This window comes from Trachypithecus francoisi, unplaced genomic scaffold (genome assembly GCF_009764315.1).
Source record: "Trachypithecus francoisi isolate TF-2019V2 unplaced genomic scaffold, Tfra_2.0 Lachesis_group7, whole genome shotgun sequence".
Taxonomy (NCBI): domain Eukaryota; kingdom Metazoa; phylum Chordata; class Mammalia; order Primates; family Cercopithecidae; genus Trachypithecus; species Trachypithecus francoisi.
In genome coordinates, this window is record NW_022681472.1 from 32,160,883 (window position 1) to 32,175,357 (window position 14,475).

A 14,475-nucleotide genomic window follows, 5' to 3' on the forward strand; every position below is an offset into this window, starting at 1 on the left:
ATATATGTAAAATAACTAGCATGATGTCAAAGTACAAATTTTTCTGTTGTGTAGCATGTTATCTTGGCCCATGTCCTAGCCCCTAGCCCATTAACATTTTTAGTTTTTCTTTTTTCTTTTTATCTTTATTTTTGAGAGAGAGTCTCACTCTGTTGCCCAGATTGAAGTGCAGTAGCACATTCTTGGCTCCCTGCATCCCCCACACCCAGGTTGCAGCAGTTCTACTGCCTCAGCCTCCCAAGTAGCTGGGATTAAAGGCATGTGCCATCATGACCAGATAATTTTTGTACTTTTAGTAGAGATGGGGTTTCACCATGTTGGCCAGGCTGGTCTCAAACTCCTGACCTCAGGTGATCCACCCTTCTCAGCCTCCCAAAGTGCTGGGATTACAGGTGTGAAACATTGTGTGGATTTCATGATACAGTAAATTAGGTATTTTTCCCAGGGTTTCAGCATTCATTCATGAATTCTAACATGCTTTCAAGATTTTCATCCTAACAAGACAATGCAAATAGTGATGTTTTCTAATAAGAAATTTTTCAAATTGATGCTAACCCATATTTTTACTGACCAAAAAAAAGTAGTCAAAATAAAGCTTCTAGAATTTAGTAGATCAGAAAGGCATTCCCATGTACAAGACAGTCACCTAAAGACTGCATAGTTGTAACATTAGGTAGAATTCAAATGCTTCCTAGATATATTCTTCATTTAGTTTATGTCAACTCTTTGTAGCAGACTGTAAAGATATCATCATCTCTGACCTTAAAGAAGTTCACGAAAATAATAAGTAATTTATATCCTTGCCTCAATAATCATAAGTTTTTATTTTAAATACCTATGGTACAGTAAAAAACTTCTTTCACATAGAAAAAAATGCAATTTATTCTTTCAACAAATATTTATTGAGCATCTATATACACCTGATACTGTCCTTGGAAGAGAGGAAAGTAGCAAAGGTCTGCCTGTGCTTTCATGGATATTTTGCTGGAAAAGGACAATAAACAAGCAAACAAATAAATAATGTGTCAAGTTATTATACAAGTAATGAGAAAATCAAATTGGAAATGGAAAATGTGGCGACATCAGTGATGATGTTGGTGCTCTTCTAGATGGAATGGTTGGAAGAACCCACTCTTATATAAACTGCCATCTGTGCAGAGACCTTAGGAATCTGAGTAATCTGAGAAAATTGCAGCCCAGGTAGTGGGCTCAGCAAGTTCAAAGATGCTAAAGGAAGTATGCTTGGCTTGAGTAACAGCAAAAAGGTCCGTGAAACTAGGGTAGAATGATGGCAGATCTGTAGCTGTGCTTGAAAATATATCAGATGGATGGAGGACCACGCCATGCAAGGGCTTTGAGGACATAAGAAGTATGGATTTACTATGTTATAGGGGCCTCAGCAGAGAAATAACATGATCTGACCTGTATTTTAAAAGGATCGCCATGGTTGCTGTGGACAATGTGGAATGGAAGATACAGGGTGAAATAAGAGATCAATGAATAGCTATCTCAATAACCCAGATGAGATATAATGCGATTTAGACTGGGGTCCTAATGATGAAGGTGGTGACAAGTGACCTGTTTTTTGGATATTTTGAAAGTAGAGCCTCATGATTTGCTAATAATATTATATGTGTGGTATATGAGGAAAAGAATAGTCAAGAATTATTTTGTACTGAGGAGCAGGAAGAATGGAGTAGCCTTTTACTAAAGCTGGGAGTCTGTGGAAAGCATCATATATTTTAGAAGTTAAAAATCAGGAGTTTGTTTTGGACATATTAAGATTTAGATGCCTAGTGCATATATCCACCTGGAGATTATAAGAAAGTCTCTGCCTAGGATTCTGGAGCCCAATTCTGGAGAGGTCTGCACTACAGAAAAAAAAAAAAAATGTAGTGTCTAGAGAATAAATGCTATTTAAAGCCTTGAGAGTACATGGATTACCTAGTGAATGAGAAGTGACAGAGAAAAAAAAAAGGTAAAAAGTTGAATCTGCAATATTTACACACAGTCAGGAAAATGAGTGACATTCAGAGATTGACTCTAAGATGCAGTGGCCCGTGAGGTAGAAGACAAGATGAAGAAAGTGTTCTAAATGGCAAACAATTTCTTAATACCATCAACAATGATTATTTGATTATATCAGATAATACTAGCTGTATTCACAGGGTTGAAACACAAAATAGTTGAATTTGTTTAAAGTTGAATGCTCTCTTATAAGTAGGCATCTATCTTGGAGTAGTGTAACTGGGAACATTCTCATGAGAGTTGGACTGCAACGTGTGCTTCAGTATTCAGTCTTCCTCAGCTACAGCAGCTCTGTCTGAATTTGGCTTTGACCCTTCTTTTCATTTCAAATCCTTGTATTAGCTAAAAGCAAGCTCTTATTCCCCATCTCTGCCACCCATGTAGCAGAGCGAAACCTGTAATTCGCAGGAGACAAAGAGCAGAAATAAAGATTCTGGTTCATAAGTTAATAAACAACCAATTGTGATGTTAAAGGCTAAATACATTTAGGCATGTGTGGTCACATTGCTTTATGTTTGTCAATCTCATTTTATATAACCTGGACCAACAAAGCCAACAAGAGGGGAAATACACAGATATAAGGTCAGTTCAAGGGTTCAACAAAGTGCTCAAAATGATAGAATCAGCAGATAAAATGCTTCACAGGTTGCTAAGATACCATAATCTGGGAAAAGAATCAGAATTAAGTTTTTGTTAAGAGATTTATCATTCCCTATCCTGATCCTTTGATAGAGATAGTCTATAGGAATCTTAGCTTTGCAATTATATGGTTGGAGTAATTGGGGAAAAGTTTAGAAAAAGGGTTTGAACAGGAAAGATAATAGCTTAAGAATTTGAGAAGTCACTTGGGGAGAGTTGGGTCATCTTGAAATTGCTTTAGGCAAGCTTAAGCTGTTTAGAAGATTGTCTCTTTGTAAAGGAATAAAAAACTAAGCAATATTATTCTTCTATGTGGATTTGCTACTGATGACTAACATGGTTGAGTAAAGCAATCATAAAATACATTTATTTAAGGAAAAAATTTAATAAATTTTGTTTTTATTTGTCTTTTGTGAAAAATTCTGTTTTGGCACATTTTACATACTGCTATTTACTTCAAGTCATTTAATTTACTTTTCCCTGATAAAGAAAAAAGATGTTATTTCAATTCTTAATCATTCAAAGCAATGCAAATAGACACCATATTGTAGATTTTGAAAAAAAAAATTGTAAATTTGTGTTTCTATATACACCTATTGAAAAAGTTATACAACAAAGAGTTCTCATATGTCCTTTTTTGATTCAATCATTTGTAACTGCCCGTACTTGCTAGTAAACTGCCCATATTTGCTAGTAAGTTATTCTCTTTCCCTCAATAGATGAGAGGGTGGGTGTGTGTTTCTTTGTGAACCATTGAGAGCAAGTTGCAGATATGCTGACTTTTTTTTTTTTTTTTTTTTTGACGAGTCTCTCTCTGTTGCCAGACTGGTGTACAGTGGCACATACTGGCTCACTGCAGCCTCCGCCTCCCGGATTCAAGCAATTCTCCTGTCTCAGCCTTCTGAGTAGCTGGGACTACAGGCCTGCGCTGCCATGCCTGGCTAATTTTTTTGTATTTTCAGTAGGGACGGGATTTCACCATGTTGGCCAGGATGGTCTTGATCTCCTGACCTTGTGATCTGCCCGCCTCAGCCTCCCAAAGTGCTGAGATTACAGACATGAGTCACCGTGCCCAGCCGGTGACATTTTATCTCTAATACTTCAATGTGTATTTCCTAAGAACATGAGCATTCTCATGCATAATCACAGCACAGTTATAAAAATCAACACCTTTAACATATATACAATGTTATTACTGAATTCATGGTCCATATTCAAAGTGTGCCAATTGTGCCAAAAATATACAATATATGATTAAGTTTTTACCAATCCAGAATTCATTCCAGGATGACACATTACCTTTTAACCTCCTTTTCCTCTTTTGGATCTCTTCTGATCTGGAACATTTCCCCAGACTTTATTTGTCATATATGACTTTGACATTTTGGAAAGAGTCCAGGCCATGGTGTTTAATAATGGTAGAGAGATGTATATGAAATGTAAATGGCTGTGTATGGGCATACTCTGCCTTTATACACTGAGAGGGTTTTAAAGTAATGCCACCTCTCTAGCTATGTGCACACCTGACCCATCCAGAGCTTGGTTTCTAAATACCATTTCCCAGTAAAAGCAATCTGGGTTCTCTGGAGAAATGGCTGTTTACTGCACTGGAGCTTATATTCTGCCAGAAGCATGAAAAAAAATAAAAAGTTATTAAATAATGCAAGCAATTATAGATTATGAGAGGTGCTATAATAAAATATAGATGATATATTAAAAGAAAGGCCAACTTTTGTTATGGTAGTTACGGCAAGACTCTCTGAATAAGTTTTGTTTAAGCTGAGACTCAGAGAAGGAAAAAGGGGCAGCCTTGTGAAGAATGTGGAGAAGAGAATTAGGCATAAGGAACAGAAAGTTAAAAGACCCTGATGTCAAAAGAGTGTAGTTTGCTCACAGATGAGAGGAAAGCACTGTGGTTGGAGCCTAGTACTGGGTAATGTTGGTGGGGATGGCCAGGGAGAATGTTGGTGTGATGTCACATCAGGTTGGAAGGACAGGCATGGGCTACTAAACCTAGCAATTTACATTGTGTTCTGGGTGGAATGAGAAAGTCTTAGGAAGATTTAATATGGGTAGTGACATGATGTGACTTATGTGTTTAAAAGATCATTCTGGCTGCTTTGTGAAAAATAAATTAGAAACGGTTTGAGAATGGAAGCAGAGAGACCTGATAAAAGACAATTATGAAAGCTCAGGCAAGAAATAATGGTGGCAGTAGAGATAAAATAAAAGGGTGGTGGCAGTAGAGATAAAAATATGTGGATGAATTCAGATTACATTTTGGAGTTACAAACACCAGGATTAATGTTAGATTAAATGTGTGATGTAGCTGAGGAAAAAGGAAACTTGAAGGAAAATGTTCAGGTTTCTGTCTTGGCATCAAGCTTGGAGAAGAAAATCAACAGCTCCATTTTGTTGATTGAGTGTGTTTGAAATGAGTTTTTAATTGGAGTGTGTTGACAGGAGTGTGTTTGAGATGAGTTTTAGAAATCAAATGAAAATATTATATAAACAGGAAAAAGTACAATAATTTAAAGTTCCTTTGGGATGTTTCTTACTTTTTTATGAGATTAGGATTCAATACTTACATGAGAGTATCTGCATCATTTCATCAAACATGAAAAGTCAAAGGAAATCTTAGTTATCTTCAGATTTTCTGGAAATTTAAATAGTACTATGTGTGCTTGGAAAGATAAAATATTGAGATTACCTACAATGATTTAAGGGGAAACTTGTAAGAAAAATTAATTTTCTAAGATAGTTTGAAGGTACAATTGAATAAAGGAGGACGTAAGTTAAACATCAGAAATAATTTTCTGGGCAAGAATAATTCAAATCATAGTGTCTTTTAAAGGCTTATGAAAGCTCTTTTAGCTGAGACATTAAAAATGAGAATTTAGAAAGCCTAGTTTAAAAGGAAGAAAAATATATTGCAAAGGAGATGAAATAAACGTTCTAATGTTTTTAAAAGTATTACAGTTTGTGAAACCAAATCCAGTGAGTTAAATGTTCCACCTTTTTCCACAGTACTCTTTGTATAATGTATTACAATTAGTGAAGGTGAAGTTAAATGGGCCAGTGTAATATTTTATATGCCATTTCTGGAAGTTTCTTTAATACTGAGTAGAAATTTTTTTAAGGAATTTATCTCAGGCAAAATGAGGATGTGCCGAAGAGAGACAGGATAAAATTGGACTATCAATTTAAAGAAAAAAAAGAGGAATATTTGCCTCTACTTGAGTGAAGGGAAAATAGATTTTGGCAGTGTATAGCATAACATTTAGCTGAAAAAGATATTGTAATTGTTGTGAATAAATGAATTTGATCTCAATTGCAGAGAATTTTTATTCCAAAACAACTCTAATAAACACAGTGTATGTAAATAAGATTTACTTTTAAAAATTGACACATTATTTCCATTTTTAAGGTTAGATCTTGAAATTACATGTATTAATCTATTTTTCATTAAGAATTCTACTTTTATAGAAAAGTTATTTGGGGCAAATTACATTCTTGATCCTGAGGATTGGCAATCTTTTTATTGTACTTAGGCATTTAAAAATTTTTTTAGCAAAAATAATTTTAAATACCTTTTCTGTGAAAGCAGTGATTTCAATTAAAAATAAGTATGTCATTATTTATGTATTGATTCCCCAATTTATCTCCACAAGGATTTGAAACAGAGTGTAACATTATGAATCTGGAAGCAAGGCATCTCTGTCATTATACAACCTTACACCTCAGTAAAAGGGGAGATGTGAGAGCTGTTTAAATGCCATGAAGAGAAGCATGAGAAAAATCAATGCTGAAATGAGTAATTGAATGATGTTTGCAGGGGCTGAGTAGGTCATCATTAGGCATGACACGATTATGACGACATTTCTAGAGTTATTCGACCTAATGTACATGATATCTAGTAAGACTAGAAATTACATCCACTGCTTTGATTTACATAATGCTTTAAATAATTAGAACGTAGTCATCAGGCTAATACGTTGCAGAGGAAGATGGAATAATCAGACAGTAAGATAATTCAGTCACAATGGTGACCTTGGCAATGCTGGCATTTTGTTACTTTCTTGAGAACCTGAGAAAACACTTCCTCACTGAAAGTAAGACTACAGACCTTATAAAATAGAACTAAAAACAAAATTCAATACAGCCAATAATGATATTAGTGAGACCTTCTGTGGCACATGCTTATGATAGATGTTTCTACATGGAGTGTGAAATAAGTAACCTTATTTAGTATATGATAATTGGTACAGCATCCCAGATGAGCATCTTTTTATTTATTAAACTGTATGCCCTGTAACCAAAACATGGACTTCCATTTGGGGCTCTCCATCGTGCTGGAATCTCCCTGAGAGCAGATTTTTGCTTTTTCTTCCTTTCTTAGTGACATTGTTACATCCAGAAAAGGAAAGTCAGAGCAATGCTGGAGAACACTACTGTTAGGTCCTATTTTAGTCATATTATGTAGCTCTGTATGTTCGAACCACATCTTCTTAGAAACAGATTCTATTTTAAAATAAAAAGAAAAGAAAAAGTAAAAAGGGTATATTGAATATTTCTAGTAATGCAAAACTCATATTCTCCTTTGAGACAAACTAGTCCCTTGATGAATAGCAATAGTGACTGGGGGGAAAAAAACTGTCCTGTATGGTAGCAAAATATACCTCTCTACAACCCTTGCTTGTTGTTCTAATTGCTTTCTTAAGGCACTACAGGGAATGTGCTTAGTGTCTTTTCTAGAAATAATTTTTCATATATTTGAAGAGAGTTATTACATTCTCAGCCTTCATTCACTTTTTAGACAAAACAGTTTCACCTTTTTTAACTAACAGAATATTGATTCCAGAACTCCCACTTATGCTAGTAGTGTCTCCCTACATACTCTGTGCTCTAAATTTATGCTGACAAGGACTGAAAATGATGCACCAACTGTTTTTCCCCAGGATATCATCTTCTTTTCTCTAGAAACTCTGTTCCTATTAGGATTACATTAACAACAACAAAAATAAAGTGAGCAATTGGACTCCCTCATTTTATTTTTAATAACTCCCTCATTTAATTTACTGAGTTTGCTGCTAACAAAAATCCTCTAATTCCTTTTATCTGATGTTCTTGTGTACTAATTTTCTACAATCTTTCAAGGTTCATTTTTCAAACTTATATTCTTGCCTTTACATTTAATCCAGAAAATCATTGTAATTTTGTAATGTTAATTCGGTCTTCTAAGGGTGTTCTCACACACTCTCTCCCACTCTGGCTCTTGCTCTTTATCTCTATCACTGTCTCCATCTCTCTCAGTCTGGGGCCATCCTTAAATCTGCTTCTGTTGCACGGGCCAGGGAGAAGGTTGGAGCTCTGCAACCTGCCCCTAGAGACACTCCCAGGAGGATTTGGATACACCAGGGTGTTCCAACTTAATATTGTCAGCCAGCCAGCCAGCATCTTCTTTTCTGCAGGACTATAAGTAAATGCATTATCAAGTAACTGCTAATACTGAGTTACATTTTCTTTATACAGAGCAATTAGTTTGCCATGAGTTGGAAAATATATTTATCTATCTAGGACTATGTACTGAATTGTTTAATTGTTTGAAAACTAGTGCAATATATTTCAGAACCTACATTTTTAGGATCAGGCTTATCTAAGGTATCTAATTCATCCTGTCCTCAAACTCTACACCTAAAGTCATCTTAGGCCTAAAATAAATTACTCTGGAGTTGTACTTATATCAATAAAAATGGAGATGATATCCTAAAGCATTAGTACTGCATATCTTCTAGATTCTGTTTAAGAAGAATCACAACTTGGATGTAGAAAGCTGTAGAAAGTATGAGAAAAATTGTTGCCATCTGATAAAAATGTCTTTCCAGGTAAAGTAACTTAAAAACCGTTTCCACATTTGGAGGAAATGCTGCCTAAATCAGAATAAATCAACTTCTCTTTGAAATTGACTTGATTTAGAAATGTTATTGTGGTAATAAATTATAGTTTTCTCCCAGCATGTAAGACCTTATAATGGAAATCTGGAAGCCACAATTCTGTCTTGTGTTCAATATTATTTTCTACTGGGCACTGGCCAAAAATTCATTACAGCTTAAACATAGTTAATTTATTTCTACCTACCTCAGGGTATGTTACAGTAATTAATGGGGGCAGAAAGATTAACTGGAGCAGAAAGATATTATAAAAATCATATATTTTATTTTGATTATATGTTTGAACCATATTTATGTATTTTATTACTCATGTTTCTAAATTATCTATATTTTATAGAATTTTAGAATGCTATTTTATATTCTGAAATGGAATTCCTGCTGAAAACACTAAGTAAATTCTACATTAAGACAAGTAAAATAAATAATATACCATCTAAAACATTTTATCATTTGTTATTTGAGCGATTGTAGTAAAATCACCAGAGAGGAATATGTAGTTGCAACCATCCACTGTATTTTCAAGATGCTCAGCAACCACGAAATGAATTTCACATCAAGACCATAATGAGAAAAAAGATTCCAGAATAATTTCCTACTTCTTGAATTGAATGTGAATGAATAGAGAAGGCAGATCATTTCTAAAAACAACATCTCATCCAGTGAACTGAATCCTTACAATCTGTGTATTAGGAATCAACATTTGAAAAATTATGCAATCATGTTGACATGTTCAGGCGATTTTTATTTTGAATATAGTCTATTTCTTCCAGACAACAACAGCCACCACAACTAACTTTTCCATTTTTTAAAATAAGTTGAGTAATAATAGCAACACTCCCAGTGAACAATCAAGACCTAAGAGTTTTGTTATGAACCAACTACCAGAGAAAATGGTAAGATTTGTGTTATGGTTTTTTCCATCTTCCAGCAGGTCATTTATAATTATGGCTATTAGCTCTGTGACCATCCACCAATAACTTCTCTTCTGATAACCCTTTGATTCTTTAAATAAAGTATTTTACTTCTTATGTTATTCAAAATATGAGTATTGAACTTAGCACCTTGTGTTCTGGTTAATTATAAATATCATCATCTTTCCTGATAGATTAGAATCAAGTTGTCTATGTTCTGACTAAGGACATGTCATTTCACCTCTTTAAGCCCCACTGTCTTATTCACAATGTGTGGATAACAATCTTTTCAAATAAATAACACTGAATCCAAAGATTTTGTTAACAAAACTTGTAAAAGGATTAAATAAATATATAACAGGGGAAATAAAGAGGTTCTTCTTTAACACACCCCTATGTTTTATTTGAAATATAAATACAAAAATAAGTTAGCCTCACATTCAAGCTAAATAATCCACTTGGTGTTCAGCTTAAAAATATGATTTCCTGAGTAGGTTTCATAGAGTTTGTTGCCAATTAGCTTGATGCCATTTCTGTCCGCTTCATGTCTCACTGAATCCAGCAACTATTTTTAGGCCTTGATGGTCTACAGGGCCAGTGCTCAGAAGCAGCACAGGTCTGAAGAGGGGACAACAACCCTTTACTTGGTAGGAACCACACTGTAATTGAAGATGAGGTTGGAAGGGAAGAAGGAAGTTTGCTGGAGTTGTTTTTGCTTGAAGAGTTGTTTTTGCACACAATGCCACACACACTCCGGTGACAATTTTGGAATGAACACCTCATGCTAATGCTGCTTTTACCATTTTCTTAATTTTACATCAGAGACAAACAGCCTCTTAAACACTATAGCTTAAAGACTCTTTTGACTTCCCAATATATCTGGGTTTTATCTGTTGTGCAGAGCGGTAGCATCTTTGCTGACTGGCAAGCTTTTGTTCAGTGTTGCAGCTTGGATTTTACATCTAGCAAAAAAAAAAAAAAAAAAAAAACCTGCGGTTTTTATAAATCATTTTATTTTTTTAAAAAGAAGAAAACAAACATCCTTCCTTCAGAATTCTCCTTTTCAAAATAAAGCCTGCAAGCCAATGGTAGCAATGCCTTCACTTCTAAGGCACCTTGTACAGGATATGTCTGTTTGAAGAATCTGTCATCTCAGCTTAAGGAACTTGTGTTTTGTGGCCAACCAAAGAACATTGTGTACCCTGAGCCTTGTTAGGAAACACATTAGGTACTGCTTAATTTATTTTAAACCTAATTTTAAGCAGGGAAATCAGGTTAGATTTAGCACTTCACTATAAATTATACTTTCTGCGTACATAGATGAAATTAATTTGGGGTGGGGGAATTTGAGCTAAAATACATATTCCAAAAAGTTTGCAAATTCCGCTTTTGATCATTTAAAAGAGAAATACAATGTTGCATTAAACCTTTAATCAGAAAGACAAAAACTAAGAAAAAAATATTAACATCTTCTATGGATCAAAATAAATTTTTCACATATTAAAAAGTCTCCCTTCCCAATTATCTTACTGAACTGACTGGTAAGATTTCTTCCTTTGTTCTGAAATATGTCAGAATCTTAGAGAAACTAGATCAATAAGAATATATCTATAAATGTATGTGCACAACAAAAAACATAAAGAAATATATGTAACATTATATATGTATAATGTTCTATGTGGGCTAAATGCAACATAAGATATTCTTCTGGTAAAATTGTTATTCTAAACCATGTCAGCGTTTTAAAAATTTTATTTTACTTTTCATTTTGAAACAGTGTAAACCTTTACATAAACGTTGCAAGAATGGTACCTGACTCTCCTTATCTTCAGTGTACTCCCTGATTTGCTCAGCCCCATGCAGGTTACCAACACAGTCGCAGTACTAGCCATATCCTGGGCTTCTCCCCATCAGTGCATTGACTGCACTGACCGAATCCTTGACCCAGACCAACGGGAAGTAGAAAGGACCATACCACCTTTTAAAACATCATTTGAATTATATTGAGGAATGTCAGGCGTTTCCAGATGTGCTCTAGCTGAGTCTTCTGCTTTAAGACAAGATTGTGCAATCTCCATTTCAGACATTTCCCCTTTCCTTGTAAAGTTCTAAGAAAAAAAGTCGGCCGGGCGCGGTGGCTCAAGCCTGTAATCCCAGCACTTTGGGAGGCCGAGACGGGCGGATCACGAGGTCAGGAGATCGAGACCATCCTGGCTAATACGGTGAAACCCCGTCTCTACTAAAAAATACAAAAAAAAAACTAGCCGGGTGAGGTGGCGGGCGCCTGTAGTCCCAGCTACTCGGGAGGCTGAGGCAGGAGAATGGCATAAACCCGGGAGGCGGAGCTTGCAGTGAGCTGAGATCCGGCCACTGCACTCCAGCCTGGGCTACAGAGCGAGACTCCGTCTCAAAAAAAAAAAAAGAAAAAGAAAAAAAGTCCCCATCAGAACTTCATACAAACTATCAGCTCTGTGTTACTTTTCAAATGAAGCACCATGAAGTTTGTGAAGTTTTATATTTCACGGCAAATTCTATTCCTAGTTTTCTCTCACAATCAGCAACTATAGCAAACACTGAGTGGAGGAGGGAAACATGAGGGAAAATATAGGAAAATCAATTTTATATCCTGCAATTAGAGAAAATAAACTCTATGGAATATTCTGCTTTATTGAATTGGATCTGAATCATCAAATGAAATACATTTTATCTATTATATCTGGCTTATTTATAGAATGTGGTTTATTACATTACACAGTAACTGGAAGGTGTTGTGTGAGTCATTTAGCTACTCACCAAGGTTCATTTAGTAAAAGACCACCTCTGTTGCTCTATGTGATATGATAAAGGCTTAAAAAAGAAAAATAAATTTTATAGCTATTATCAGTATTAGTCATAATGCCCCTTTGTTGTGCTAGGAGAAGATATTTTATAGAAAAACAAAAGAAGTCAGTGACCTAAGAGCTAAATAATTTGCCTAATGTCTCAGCAAGGCTGAGCAACAGAAGATGAAGGTCTCCGGGATCCTCTTCTTGTGCACAAACCAGTGGAATGCATTGTTCTCATAAATGCATATAACTGATAAGAGGCTCCCTACCCCCCCACCCCCAGAACACAGAAAGACACCAGTTAAATGCCTTTCTGGGTGAAAAAGGTCTCTAGGGTACAGGCTATTTTCTTATCCTCCTATGATAAAGGGACCATTTGGATGAATTAAGATACCTTAGCATTCAGAGAAACCTGCCAAAAATAAGGGAAAAGAGCTACCCGGCTTCACATTTGTCCTTGAATAGGGAGGGATGAAATTGAGTGTTCACTTACTCAGAAACTGTATCCCAAATGTAGGGAGAGATGTTTGTCCCCAAATAAAGTCATATGATAAACACATGTGCTTGTAAAACAGCCCACTCCAAACCACGCACTGAAGTGAAAAGAGGGTTGAAGATATGTTTTATTTGATGAACCGTACACAAATCTTAGTATATGTTCACAACCTCATTAAATATATGAAAACCCTCTGAAACGAACCAAACATGGTCACAAACTTCCTGAGCCTATTTTGGGAAATAGAACTACTGGGCAAGTTAAGCTTCAGGCCACAGACCAACCACAAAAGCCACAAGTATGGCTGAATGGGTAAATTTGGAAACCCATAGTGCTGAGCCTGGGATGTTCCTTGGGAGGCTGAAGGCTGAGAAGCAAGCAGTTACTTGGGGAATTACTGTATTTGACCATATATGGCACATCTGAAAGTTGAAGCTACAAAATTGTCACGGATGTTTTTTTCTATAGCCTAATCTCACCTGTGGCTAAAGATAACTAATACAAAATTCTGCTGGCTAGGCGGAAAAATCAGATTTTAGCTCTATAGATATAGATATAGATATTTATAGATATACATAGATGATATCGATGAAGATATAGAAAGATAAAGATATACCTGGATGTGGTGGCTCACACCAGTAATTCCAGCAACTCAGGAGGCTGAGGAAGGAGGATCGCTTGAGCCTAGAAGTTCAAGACAAGACTGGGAAACATAGTGTGATCCTCCATCTCAAAAAAATCTAATAAATAAATAAATTAGCTGGCTGTGGTGGCATGCACCTGTAGTCCCTGCTACTTGAGAGGCCAAGGTGGGAGGATCACTTGAGCCCAGGAGTTTGAGGCTGCAGTGAGCCATGATTGCACCACTGCACTCTAGTCTAGGTGACAGAGTGAGACCTTGTTTCTAAAAAAAAAAATTGGGATTAAAAAACATAGAATGCACATATATACATATATAATATACATATTTCTAAATAGTATATAAATTCTAGAACTGTACCAATAACGCCCCAGCATTTTTAAATGTTTTAAAGTAGATTTTCTTTAACTAGTGTTGAGTATCTCCATAGGTATAAGGATATATTCTTGGGGATTCAAGGAGTCTCAATGTTTTCAGTGTTAGGTTTAGGTTTTCATTGCTGTGATAACCTTTAAAAACTTAATACAGAATATTCTGGATCGTCTGGAGGATCCCAAACTGCCATTTGATTTGTGCTTACAAATTGATGCCACATGGTATTTCTGAAGGGAAAAAAAGAAATAGCTTCAATATATAAACCATGCATTCACCCCCAAATGAAGGCCAAATGCTGTCATGATTTACTGTACAAAAGAAATTTTCACAGCAGTTCCCAAAGGGCAAATTGGGGTGAACTGAATCATCACATAACGCAGGGTAATACAGACCTAGCAGTCCCTGCCACAGGGAAGTCAGTAAAGGCAGTTCTTTGTGCCAGAGCCCTGGCTTCCATTGCTGTAACATACTTGGAACATTCACTAAGGGTAGAGGGAATCCAGAAATGATCACCAGCATCAGGCATCTTATAGGACATACTTTCCAGAAGGCTCTAGCAAAGCACATTTTCATGTAATGGGGGTATAAAAAGAACCTCACCTTTAAGCAC

General features: G+C 35.7%; 1 long non-coding RNA gene across 1 annotated transcript in view; it reads right to left on the reverse strand.

Annotated features, from left to right (window-relative positions):
• Positions 1 to 6,040: 6,040 nt before the first annotated feature.
• Positions 6,041 to 14,475, reverse strand: part of LOC117079019 — a 70,129-nt gene continuing 61,694 nt past the window's right edge. The window contains exons 3-4 of the long non-coding RNA XR_004435251.1: positions 11,508 to 11,637; positions 6,041 to 7,188 (exon numbers count right to left, since the gene is read on the reverse strand). This is a non-coding gene — a long non-coding RNA (uncharacterized LOC117079019). The remainder of the gene's footprint in view (positions 7,189 to 11,507; positions 11,638 to 14,475) is intronic.